This window comes from Mustela lutreola, chromosome 5 (assembly GCF_030435805.1).
Source record: "Mustela lutreola isolate mMusLut2 chromosome 5, mMusLut2.pri, whole genome shotgun sequence".
Lineage (NCBI taxonomy): Eukaryota > Metazoa > Chordata > Mammalia > Carnivora > Mustelidae > Mustela > Mustela lutreola.
The window spans coordinates 97,964,104-97,976,810 of record NC_081294.1 but is presented as its reverse complement, the minus strand read 5'-3'; the positions used below and the strand labels follow the sequence as shown (position 1 = coordinate 97,976,810).

The 12,707-nt window shown below is 45.3% G+C and overlaps 1 protein-coding gene across 3 annotated transcripts in view; it reads right to left on the bottom strand.

The window, feature by feature from the left end:
- OCLN (occludin) overlaps positions 1-8,381 on the bottom strand; it is a 64,966-nt gene extending 56,585 nt beyond the window's left edge. The window contains exon 1 of one of the 3 annotated variants that reach the window (XM_059175183.1): positions 8,241-8,381. The gene's annotated coding sequence lies outside the window, so the exon portion shown is untranslated. Of the gene's footprint in view, positions 1-6,452; positions 6,613-8,010; positions 8,142-8,240 lie in introns of those variants that run through there. The other 2 variants (XM_059175182.1, XM_059175184.1) reach the window with 2 other exon arrangements.
- Positions 8,382-12,707: the final 4,326 nt, after the last annotated feature.

Genomic DNA, 12,707 nt, shown 5'->3' with positions numbered 1-12,707 from the left:
AGAGAGCCCAATGTGGGGCTCAATCCCAGGACCCTGGAACCATGACCTGAGCCGAAGGCAGAGGCTTTAACCCACTGAGCCACCCAGGCACCCTAGAAATCCTAACTTTAATTACTAAGCTGTAGTCATAAAAAATTCACAAAGTTTTTACAGCATAGGTTAAAAATAAAAACGGTATTTTCCAAACCGTTCCTTCGAAGAACAAGAAACGTAAAAAATAAGAAAATTTCTATAAATGTATTTACTGTTGTTGTTTTTTTTTTAAAGTTTGAGTAACACCATTTTTTAAAAATTTTTATTTTTTGAGAGAGAGCAAGCGAGTACAGGCATGAGTAGTGGGAGGGGCAGAAGGAGCGGAAGAGGGAGAATCTCAAGGGAACTCCGTACTGAATGCAGAACCTGACATGGGGCTCAATCTCACCACCCTGAGAGCATGACCCTGAGATTATGACATGAGCAGAAATCAAGAGTCTGATGCTTAATCAACTGACTGAGCCACCCAGGCACCCCAATCAACAAGTAATTATTAAGTGCCTACCCTATACCATGGGAGTCTGTAGAAGTACTAGAGAAGGTCAGAGACAAAGAAAAAAAGCAACTACAACAGGCAGTTATTTAGTTATCAGGGATGACTATGTGATCAAGTGCAGGGCAGGGATAAGCAGAGGAGAAAGACCAAGACTTAAAGAAGAGGAGGAAGAAGCTGGGGGTGGGGGGGTGGGCAAGGAAGATCACTTGAGCAAGAGCTACAATCCAAGTATATTAAACTATGTATTTTTTCCTTTTAAAATAAAGTTTGCAGAAAAAAGGTATTATGTTAGGTAAATAAATTCAAACTCTCTAAATTCTGTTCCTTAGAATCAGTGACAATTATCCTCCACATCCTTATGGACAGTCAATTCCAAATTTCAAAATAAGATGTCGCCCAAATGTATATAAAACCTCAAAGATGGAAATATGTTGACTTGTTAGGAACACCAAGACAATTAGCGTGATTTTTCAAACACAGTGAGGGAAGACAAGTTCTTTAGTTTATTAAAAACAAAACAAAAAACTGTTTTACTGAGTATTAACATACCCAAAAAAATGCACAAATCTTTAAGTGTACAGAGCTCTGAAACTAGCACCTAAATGCACATATAAATGGGCAACTTAAGCCATTAGCACGTTACAGTGTTGTGGAAGAGTAATAGAAGTCCAGACTGGCTTTCTAACTGATGTTCAAAAAAAGAACATTTAAAAAAAAAAACTGAATTTAAACACTATTAGGGGCAACCTGAGTGGCTCAGACTGTTAAGCAACCCACTCTTTATTTCCACAGCTCAGGTTGGGACAGGGGGGTCCTGAGATGGAGCCCCTAGGGAGCCTCTGCTCTCAGCACAGGGTCTGCTTGAGATTCTCCCTCTGCCCCTCCCCACAACTCATGAGCGCAAGGGCATGCACTTGCTCTCTGATTAATAAATCAATTTGGGGGTGCCTGGGTGGCTCAGCTCATGCCTTCTGGTCCTGGGATCAAGCCCCATATCTGGTTCCCTGCTCAGCGGCAGGAAGCCTGCTTCTCCCTCTCCCATTGCTGTTGCTTATATTCCCTCTCTTCCTGTGTCTCTGTCAAATAAATAAATAAAATCTTAATTTGTTTAAAGATTTTATTTATTTGACAGAGAGAAAGGGCACAAGTAGACAGAGCAGTAAACGGTGGGAGAACGAGGCTTCCTGCCAGCAAGAAGCCTGATGCGGGACTCAATCCTAAGACCATGGAATCATGACCTGAGCTGAAGGCAGATGCTTAACCTACTGCCTTCGGCTCAGGTCATGATCCCAGGGTCATGGGATTGAGCCCCACATTGGGCTCTCTGCTCAGCAGGGAGCCTGCTTCCATCTCTCTCTGCCTGCCTCTCTGCCTACTTGTGATCTCTACCTGTCAAATAAACAAATAAATAATCTTAAAAAGAAAAAAGATAAACTGAATTTAAACACTATGAAATGTAGGACTCCAATCTGAAGCTGAATGTCAAATGCTGACAAACGTTATCTTAACCCTTTTATAGCTATGGCTCACACATTCAAGACTATGCCAAAAAATTCCAGGCTCCATGGTTTTGTTTTTTTTTTTTGTTTTTTTTTTTTTTTGAGAGAGAAAGAACAAGCGAGAGCATGAGAAGGGGTAAGGTCAGAGGGAGAAGCAGACTCCCCGCTGAGCAGGGAGCCCAATGTGGGACTCGATCCCAGGATTCCAGGATCATGACCTGAGCTGAAGGCAGTGGCTTAACCAACTGAGCCACCCAGGAGCCCTCAATGGTAGTTTTTTAAGTCATCTCTACACCCAACATGGGGCTTGAACTCACAACTCCAAGATCAAGAGTCGCATGCTCTACTGATTGAGCCAGCCAGTGGCCCCTCCATGGTAGTTTTCAGGAATTCTAAATTAATCCAGACTCAGGCTAAAGTTTAAATTTTGTCAAAAATCCAGATACCAAAACCTCTTTCCACAGTGCTATTTCAGGGATTCAGAGTTTAGTTATCATGCCTCCTCTATTACCAAAAATTTTATATTGTGTAGCAAGTAATTTTAGGAAGTTTATCAAGAACAAGGCACACCATATTGACTTCATTTCATTTTTTTAGAAGGTTACCAAACTGGCAGATGAAGCCCAAGAATCTCGAGCACATCCCCGTGCACAGACACTCCTCTAGAACTGAAAAATGGAATGTAAATATGATAAAAGAACAGACCATTCATGATCCCAGCCTCCTGGGACTGACTCCTACACCTGGGGCTCTTTGCTCAGCAGGGAGCCTGCTTCTCCCTCTGTCTGCCATTCCCCCTGCTTTTGCTCCTGTTTGCTAGCTCCGTCACTGTGACAAATGAAATCCTAAAATAAAACACAAAAAAACTTGGACCATTTATGTCCACCTAAAGGGAAGTTGCTTTGGTGACCACAGATGAGGTGGGCAAGCTTATCCAGATTTGCAGCTGACAAAACACTATAAAGGATAACCAACCCACTGGCTTCAAGTATATCAAATTCTCCGCAGGGCCAGACTGATGGATTAAAACAAACCTAGCGGTTTTAAAGGCTCACTGTGAGAGGACAAATTCTACTTCTCTTCCTTGAACCTCACTACCCTACTTTGCCAAAGGGCAGGGGATAAGCCTGACCTCTAGGCTGAAATAATTAAGATAATATATTAAGGAAGATGAGCAAAAGCATGCACAGCAAGGTGGTTATCTTGAAAGTGAGACATTCCAGTGTTCAGGCACTTGGGTACATTGTATTCATTTTCAAATACCGGTAGCACAAATAAACATGTTACAAAAGGAGGCTTAATTTTTAAAAAGGCATTTCCTTGGTGAGAATTTCAACAAACTTAACAAGTTATCCCAAACTCTGGCAGTATTCACAAACAGTGCTTCCATTTAGGAATGCTACACTTTATTTTTTTTTTTTAAGATTTTTATTTATTTGACAGAAAGATCACAAGTAGCCAAGAGAGGCAGGCAGAGAGAGAGAGAGGGAAGCAGGCTCCCTGCTGAGCAGAGAGCCCGATGTGGGACTTGATCACAGCATCCTGGGACCATGACCTGAGCAGAAGGCAGAGGTTTAACCCACTGAACCACCCAGGCGCCCCAGAATGCTACACTTTAAAAAATAAACCTGCATAACCATGAAATTTGTGCATCATGTGTCCCAACTAGGTGCCTGCCTGGAGGTGACTGACTGTTCAAGAACTAGAAAAACCCGGCTCCTGGGTGGCTTAATTGGTTATTAAGTGACTGCCTTCGGCTCAGGTCCTGATCCTGGAGTCACAAGATCGAGTCCCGCACTGGACTCCCTACTGAGCACGAAGTCTACTTCTCCCTTTGACACCCCCCCCCCCCTCATGGTCTACACCGCAAATAAATAAATAAAATCTTAAAAAGAACTAGAAAAACCATGTCTTAAGACAACTGATTGAAAAAACAGGAAATGTCTGGCCTGGTCAAATCAACATCAGATGGACCACCACAGCAACCTTCACGTATCTGCAGAGCTGTCTTTGTAGTCCTAGAAACCATTCTTTGAAGAAAAGATACCACAGGATCAGATTTCATGTCAATGTTAGGAAGCCTCTCCCTCACCCAGACTTCCCACACCCTTCAAAAATAACAAATAACAATTTTTATCTCAAGCCATGTATGCAAACCTTAAACTGTTTGATATCTGGGGAGGCTGAACTGAAGGAACTCTAATGTCTCCTTCAAGGCAGTCTGGGACATGCTTTCAGGATACAGCCACAGGGAAAAAAGAAAAGAAAAGAATCAACAAGAGACTGTTACCCAAACGCCAGCGGGACACTGTTAACATTATCCGCTCAATAAATGTATGTTGACTGAAGGATAAAATAAAAGGAATGAAGAGGATACAGGATCCAGCCTAAGGGGCTCAGTGGCCAAGGTCACAGTGCCCAAACCAAGCGGATGATAGAGACATAAGTCAAACAGGCAGGAGCAGAGTCAGGAGCAAAAAGGAAACAGCAGACTCTTCCTAAATATGTAAGGTTGACTGAAGTTAAAATATTAAAAAGTTCTCCCCTTGAAAATGTTTTTTTTTCCCCCCTGAAGATTTTATTTATTTATTTGACAGGCAGAGAATACAGTAGGCAGAGAGGCAGGAAGAAAGAGGAGAAAGCAGGCTTCCCGCTGAGCAGAGAGCCCGATAGGGGGCTTGCTTGATCCCAGGACCCTGAGATCATGACCCAAGCCGAAAGTAGAGGCTTAACCCACTGAGCAACCCAGGCGCCCCTCCCCTTGAAAATGTTTACTGGCTAAAGCTGTCCTAAATAGAAGTCTAAGCTAAGACAAAGAATTTTCTTCTGCCTGAAAACACTATGTCCCTGAATAATTCTTTAAAGCAATGGTCAGTAAAAGATAAATTTTATCATATCTAAGGAGAGCCTATTCCTTTTCAATCACATGCAGCAACGGTTAATTTGTCTTTATGAAGTTTTTTTAAAGTTGTGACTGGTACAAAATTTTCTATTTATATTTTAGCACATAATTAGTAAGTTGTCTAAAATTTTAAAATTAGGCAGATTTTAGGGCACCTGGGTGGGTCAATGGGTTAAAGCCTCTGCCTTCAGCTCAGGTCATGATCTCAGGGTCCTGGGATCGAGCCCCATATTGGGCACTCTGCTCAGTGGGGAGCCTGCTTCCCCTCTCTCTCTGCCTGCCTCTCTGTCTACCTGTGATCTGTCTGTCGAATACATAAAAATCTTAAAAAAAAAAATTGGGCAGATTTTGCAATAGAGGAGTTCTGTATTGGTAACTGTGTTTCAGATAAACTCTCCAAATGATTCTTAAGCACACCATGTGTTTCCAGCATAGCTGCCTAGATTAAAGGAGTCAATCCCAGGAGGGCCTTGATCTTGGCATTTCCTGTCTATAATGGGCAGGAACCAGCTGCTCAGATCTCACATCAAATATCCCCTCCTCAGAGGTGCCCTCCTGGAAGTCACCCACTTCATCCACCAAATCGTGTTTTTTCAGAACACCCCCCCCTATTAATTATTATTTTTTCTTTCTTTTTTAAAAATTTCTTAAACTGCCAGCATCTCCGCCCCAACTGGAATACAGTTTTTCTGTCTTGACCATCAATCACTCTTCTTCCTGATCCCTGATATAAAGTGTTGTGTGATCAATCAACATACGATTTATAAAACCCAACAGTTCATATTACAGTTGGGATTTCAATACAGCTGTGAATGCCTGTAAGTTCCTCACAATGCTAGCACTCAGTAAACATAATCCTTTAGTTTCGACCAAATTAGTTAAGTGTTTACAATCTGAAGGAGAGAAGAGAGTCAAACACACAACCATGAGGACATCATTTGGTAGTCTGTTGAAAAGCGGAATTCCAGTCTCACATCTGCCCAATGAATCCGAATCTATCTTAATAAGATCCCCAGGTGATTCATACCACAATCAAGGTTAGGAACCATGGGGTTAGGGGGCAGGGCAAGCCAAGAGGCTAAAACAAAAGTGTTAATAAAAATCCTCAGGGTCTTTTCACCCCCAGTATTTCCATAAATAATAACCTGGATGGAGAAAAAAAAAAAAAAACTGCTAAGGACTCTAATCAAGGAAGCCTTTAAACGCAACTGCCTTCTGGCAGTCTCCTGGGCAGGTGAAAGATTTTATATCAATTAATTTGTGTGGTCAAAAGTAATCTTTGTTATTTTGAAAGGACAGTAATTCCAATTATCTTTAAAAGAAAACAGGAAGTTTACCATCACAGCAAACAAGAGGTGGAAATATTCTATGAGACCAGAGCGGCTAGTCAAAAGTAGAGTGATCCAGAAAAACCCCAAATCCTTCTAGTGCCGGAGTATCAAGGGCTGCTGCTTTTCTGGTATACCCTCCCTGATTAGCCAAAGCAGTTTTCAAGCCATACTATTTGTAATGTTTCCCCTACCTTCGTTTTCCCTTTGAAATGAAGTTCTAGTAAGATCTGCCTTTTAGAGTTGTCAGTATCACCAAATGATAAGAACAAAACTCTTGGCACAGTGTCGGGCTCTCAGTCAGGAGGCACTGCCCATCGTTTCCTTGAAATCTCGCCCTCCGCCTCTCCATCACTGAACCACGGTGGCACTAATAACTAAATAAATGCAAAAAAAAAACCAAACCAAAACAAAAAAAAACCTACACAGAAGTGTTGCTTTGAGGAGACAGCTATTACTGTGGCTCCACCATTTACTATTCTAAAACACCAGAAAGAGAAAACAAAGATTCATTTGTACCGAGCAAAAGCAACACGGCTATAATGGGAATGGGCAGTTTGAGAAATCCACCTGCGCCTAGAAAGGACTAGTTTGCTGTTCCACCAAGCATCACCAGAAGTGCCTTCATGGGAAGGTTTCTCTTTTCCAGGGATCCCAATAATACACCTATTGTGCGTGAGGGCCACACACTAACCTGGCAGGCTGCCTCTGCCCGGCCCCGAGTCGTCTCCCAGGTGGGCAGTTTGCCCAGCCAGCCCCAGGGCCGGCCTGAGGATGCCCTGGCTTCTCGGGGTTATCGCTTTGCCCGGGACACAGGGGCTCGGAACTGCTCTTCCAGCCTCGAGGAGCAGAGGCCATTTTGGCCCCTCAACCCCGCTCTCCCCGCACACTTCCTCCGACGCAGGCAACATGTCGGCCGGCCCTGCCCCGTAGGTGTCTGAGCCCCGCGGCAGGTCCGCGTCGGTGCGCCCGGCCGGTGAGCGCCCGCGCGCGCCCAGCTGCGAAAGCCCGGAGGCAGGTCCGCCCACCCGGCCACGGCCTCTGGGTCACGGGTGAGAATCCGAAGCGTGAGCAGCTTCCCTCGAAGGCCAGCCTCGCTCGAAAATAAATCCCCGCCCCAGGCTTGAATCGACGCGGGCTCGCACAGCTCCCCACCAACTGGACGCCACACGGCCGGCCGGCCCACCCCGGGCGCTAGCAGTATTTCACGAAGACAGCCGGCCCCCGCGCCTCCCCCGCCCCGCGACACCCGAGGGGTGGGTCGGGGGGAATCGATGAGGTCCTGCCCCAGCCCCGGGATCCCAGCCGCCCGGCCAGCGAGCAGGCCCCCCGGCTGCAGCCGTCTGGCTCAGGCCCCCGGAGAAGCCGGGCGTGTGCCCCGCTCCCGAGCACCTCCCAGCATCGCTCCGGAGGGCTGAACGCGGGGCTCGGGAATCGCCCGCCCGCCCCCATCAAAGCGAAAAGGTGGGCGCGCTGCCGAGACGCAGGGAGAGCACCAAGCTTTCCGCCGAAAAGAGCTGATCGGCCGCTCCAAGTGGCCCTTCGCCGAGGCAGCCTCCAAGTTAGACCAGTGCGGCTCCCCGGCCAGACCCGCTCCCTTGCGACTCCCGCCGGTCCCAGCCCAGAGCGAAACCGCCACCGAAACCAGCGTTGGGCGTCCTTCCCCGCGCCTCCCCTACCGGACCCGAGCCACGATCCCGCGCGGGTACTCGGAGGCTACCGTGCGCCCCCGGCGCCGCGCCCAACTCTCACCTACTCACGGCAGCCCCGCCGACCCTCCAAGGACCGCGGGAGCCCAAGGACGCGCTCGCTTGGCGGGCGCACCTGCCGGAGACTCGGCTAGGAATTCAGTCAGTCCTCTTCCACTCCTCCTCCTCCTCCCCCTCGCCCCCACCCACCACCCCGGCCGTCCTGCCCCCGGGCATGCGCACCAACGCCAGGCCGGTGCTGGAGGTCCGCGGCCCCGCGCACGGCCAGCTCACCTGTTGCACCCTGCGCGGGCCCCTGGGTGCTCTGGCTGGAGTCCCGCCGCCACCTGCAGGGGAAGGAGAAAGGGGGAGGAAGACGCCGGCGAGGAAGCGTGCTGTGGCCGTCCCCTCCCTCAGTGACCCATTCACCTGAAACTCGGATGGGAGGGGGAAGGGAGCGGTGGAGAAGGAGGCGGGAGGAACCAGCCCTTCTCCGCACACCCTTGCCGCGATCCCAGTTAAAGGAACAGCGCAGCCTTGGGGACTGAGCGTAGACGAGGCGCCCGGGCTCCGGGAGGGTGCGGGTGGCCCTGGCCCGCGCTGTGGCGCGCTCCGAACTCGGGAGGCTTCGGGTAGAACAGGGGAGTAGTTAGCGATCCCAGGCCAAGGGACGTCTGGAGGGGACTGACTGTTTGAAGAAGGTCCAAGGGTACTCAGCCCTCCGACGCGAAATGCCCCTCCTTACTTACCAATTTTCTGCTCCGAAAATTTGGTAAGATTTTGTTGGAAAGAAGCAGCCAGAAGTGGGAGATCTCAAAATTAAATTAAGGAACTGTTTCTGAATCTCTGGAGCCAGACAAGAAGACCATTACTCAGAGAGGTTAAATGAAGGTGAGAGATGATAGATGTTCTTGTTGGTAAATTTGCCATGAAAATAAAGTTCACACTGTAGTATCCATTATTTACAACTCAACGTCCTTTGCCGCGCCCCGAGATTTAAACTATTTAATATTCTCTTGGATGGGGGCGGGGGAGCCTAGTTCTGTGTGTTGTATTCTATTTCGTGATCTGGAGGTTAATTCCAAAGGAGTGTTCACTTAGGAAAATTCATCGTCTAACACATAGCATTGTGTATCTTTTTATATAGTATATTAATATACTATACTAAATTCCTCAAAATGTTAAAAATAGAATTACCTATTATCCAGCAATTACACTGCTAGGTATTTACCCACGGGATATAAAAATAGAGATTCAAAGAGATACATGCCCCCACCCCCCATGTTATAGAAGCATTATCAAGAATAGCCAAACTATGGAAAGGTCCAAAAGTCCATAGGTCCATACACTGATGAATGGATGAAATAGATGTGGTAAATATATATAGATACAGATATAGATATGTAGATATATGGATATAGATAGTATGGACTATTACTCAGCCATCAGAAAGAATGAAATCTTGACATTTGCAATGGCATGAATTGAGCTAGAGTGTATTATGCTAAGTGAGGTAAGTCATTCAGAGAAAGACAAATACCATAAATCTCACTAATCTGTGGAATTTAAGAAAGAAAACAGATGGGAAGGGGGAAAGGAAAAAAGAGAGAGAGAGAGAGGGAAACAAGTCATAAGAGACTTTTATGGACAGAGAACAAACTGAGGGTTGATGGAGGGAGGTGGGTGGTTGATGGGCTAGATGGGGGATGGGCATTCAGGAGGGCACTTGTGATGAGCACTGGGTATTGCATGTAAGTAATGAATCACTAAATCCTTCCCCAAAACCAATATTGTACTGTATGTTAACTGCCTAAAATTTAAATTAAAAACAAATAATAATAATTTTACTCCAAAATGTTACTATTTTAGTTATTGGCAATTTAACTATCTGCATTGAAGCCTAGAATTTCGGTTTCTTAAATTCCTGCTCTACTTTGTGCTTCAATCTGGAATGTCAGCATTGCTAATTAATTTATGTTCAATCCCACCCATTTCCCTGCCTTTAACTGCATGGTTAGAGATGTGACTCTCCCATACATTAGATCTTTCGGTACAATTCAATCCTTAAGGAAGTAAAAGCATTATGTAAATATAAGGGATTTGAAATGATGACAGCCTTAATGGGTAGTTAATCTAATTTTGTGTGTGTGCGTGTGCGTGTGAGCGTGTGTGTGTGTAAATCATTGCTACAATTATTTTAGCATGACCATGTAGTTTTCGAATGATGCAGTTTAAATTAGTGTTCTTAACACTGGGGAAGTCAGGTTAATCCTCTTAATGTTCTGCTGTCAGATTACTGAAATCTCCAAACATTCCATTCAGTTTATAATTAAACAAGGGAACATTTCCTAATACTCTCAGACTTATAAACACACATCTATTATTTTATAGTGTACTTTGAGATGTTCTGAAGAGAACTGAGAGTTTTCTTCCACTTTTTAAAACTTGAAATATTTTTCACAGGCCATAAACTTCACCCTGAATTTTAAAGATTTTATTTATTTATTTGACAGAGAGAAATCACAAGTACACTGAGAGGCAGGCAGAGAGAGAGAGAGAGAGAAAGAAGCAGGCTCCCTGCTGAGCAGAGAGCCCGATGCGGGACTCGATCCCAGGACCCTGAGATCATGACCTGAGCCAAAGGCAGCGGCCTAACCCACTGAGCCACCCAGGCGCCCCCACCCTGAATTTTAAAGCATGCATACAAGTCAGTGGCTTTTCCTGTATTCTCAAGATTGTATAATTACTACCACAGTCTAACTCCAGAAATCTCGGGTCCATCAGTAGTCACTCCCATTGCCTCTTGTCTCCAGACCCTGGCAACCACTACCCTACTTTCTGTCTCTACTGATTTGCCCATTCTGGACATTTTATATGAATGGATAATACAATATGTGACCTTCTGTGTCTAAGAATAGCACAATGTTTTCAAGATTCATTCATGTTGTACCTGCCAGTACTCCATTCCTTCTTTTTTTTAAAGATTTTATATATTTCGGGCAGCTGGGTGACTTAGTTGTTTAGGCTCTGCCTTCAGCTCAGGTCATGATCCCTGGGTCCCTGGGATTTTCACTGTTTCTCTCTGTGTTGAATAAATAAAATCTTTTAAAAATATTTTTTAAAGATTTTATTTATTTACTTGACAGAGAAAGAGAGCAAGCGAGTACAAGCAGGGGGAACAGCAGAGGGAGAGGGAGAAGCAGGCCCTCCACTGAGCAGAAGCCCCACCCTGGGCTCTATCCCAGGACTCTGAGATCATGACCTGAGCCAAAGGCACACACTTAACTGACTGAGCCACCCAGGTGCTCCACTCCATTCCTTTTTATGGCTGAATAATATTCCATCACATGGACATGACATACCACATTTTGTTTAAACTTTCATCAATTGATGGACATCTGGGTTATTTCTATTTTCTGGCTATTATCAATAATGCCACTATGAACACGCATGTTCAAGTGTTTGTGTGGACGTATGTTTTCAATTTCCTTGGGTGAATTAAGTTTTTATTTATTTATTTTTAAGATTTTATTTATTCATTTGACAGACAGAGATCACAAGGAGGCAGCGAGGCAGGCAGAGAGAGAGGGGGAAGCAGGCTCCCTGCTGAGCAGAGAGCCCAATGCGAGGCTGGATCCCAGGACCCTGGGATCATGACCCAAGCTGAAGGCAGAGGCTTTAACCCACTCAGCCACCCAGGCGCCCCTCTTAGCTATTTCTAATGGGGTGTGTTTAGGTAGTAGTTGAAAATGTTCAGAAAGGGGCGCCTGGGTGGCTCAGTGGTTTAAGCCTCTGCCTTCAGCTCGGGTCATGATCTCAGTGCTGCATCGGGCTCTCTGCTCGGCAAGGAGCCTGCTTCCCCCTCTCTCTCTGCCTCCCTCTCTGCCTGCTTGTGATCTCTCTCTGTCTATCAAATAAATAAATAAAATCTTAAAAAAAAAAAAAAAAAGAAAATGTTCAGAAAGAAAAGCCAGCCTGAAAACCTAAGACATCATCTGTCAATAGCGAGATAGTTTGTTGAATGCTATATGAGGCCATGCTCAATGTAATCATGTTCTGTAATCACAAATTGTAGCAAAGCTTTGTTTTTAATCAAATATTCCTTCCCAGCAACTCAGTAATGTTTTCAACTATCATACACTTTTGAACATTATTTGAGGAAAATTCTCATGACTCAGAAACAAAGTAAATATTATTCCCAGAAGACCTACGATTAGAAACTTGTTGATTTAACATGCAGCCAAATGAATGATAAGATTTTAAAAACCAGTTTTTCTTCCCTTTTTTTTTTTTAATCTAAAGGAGAAAGTTCAGAGCTCAGAATATGGTCAGAAATTTGGGCTGAGGGCACCTGGGCGACTCAGTTGGTTAAGTGACAGCCTTCGTCTCCCATCATGATCTTGTAGTCCTGGGATCCACTCATCGGGGAGTCTGCTTCTCTCTCTGACCCTCCCCCTTTTCATGTTGTCTTCCTCATTCTCTCTCTCAAATAAAAAATAAATAAAAATTAAATTAAAAAAAAAAAAGAGGGGCGCCTGGGTGGCTCAGTGGGTTAAGCCGCTGCCTTCGGCTCAGGTCATGATCTCAGGGTCCTGGGATCGAGCCCCACGTCGGGCTCTCTGCTCAGCGGGGAGCCTGCTTCCCTCTCTCTCTCTCTTTCTCTGCCTGCCTCTCTGCCTACTTGTGATCTCTGTCTGTCAAATAAATAAATAAAATCTTTAAAAAAAAAAAAAAAGAAATTTAGGTTCAGATCTCAATGTT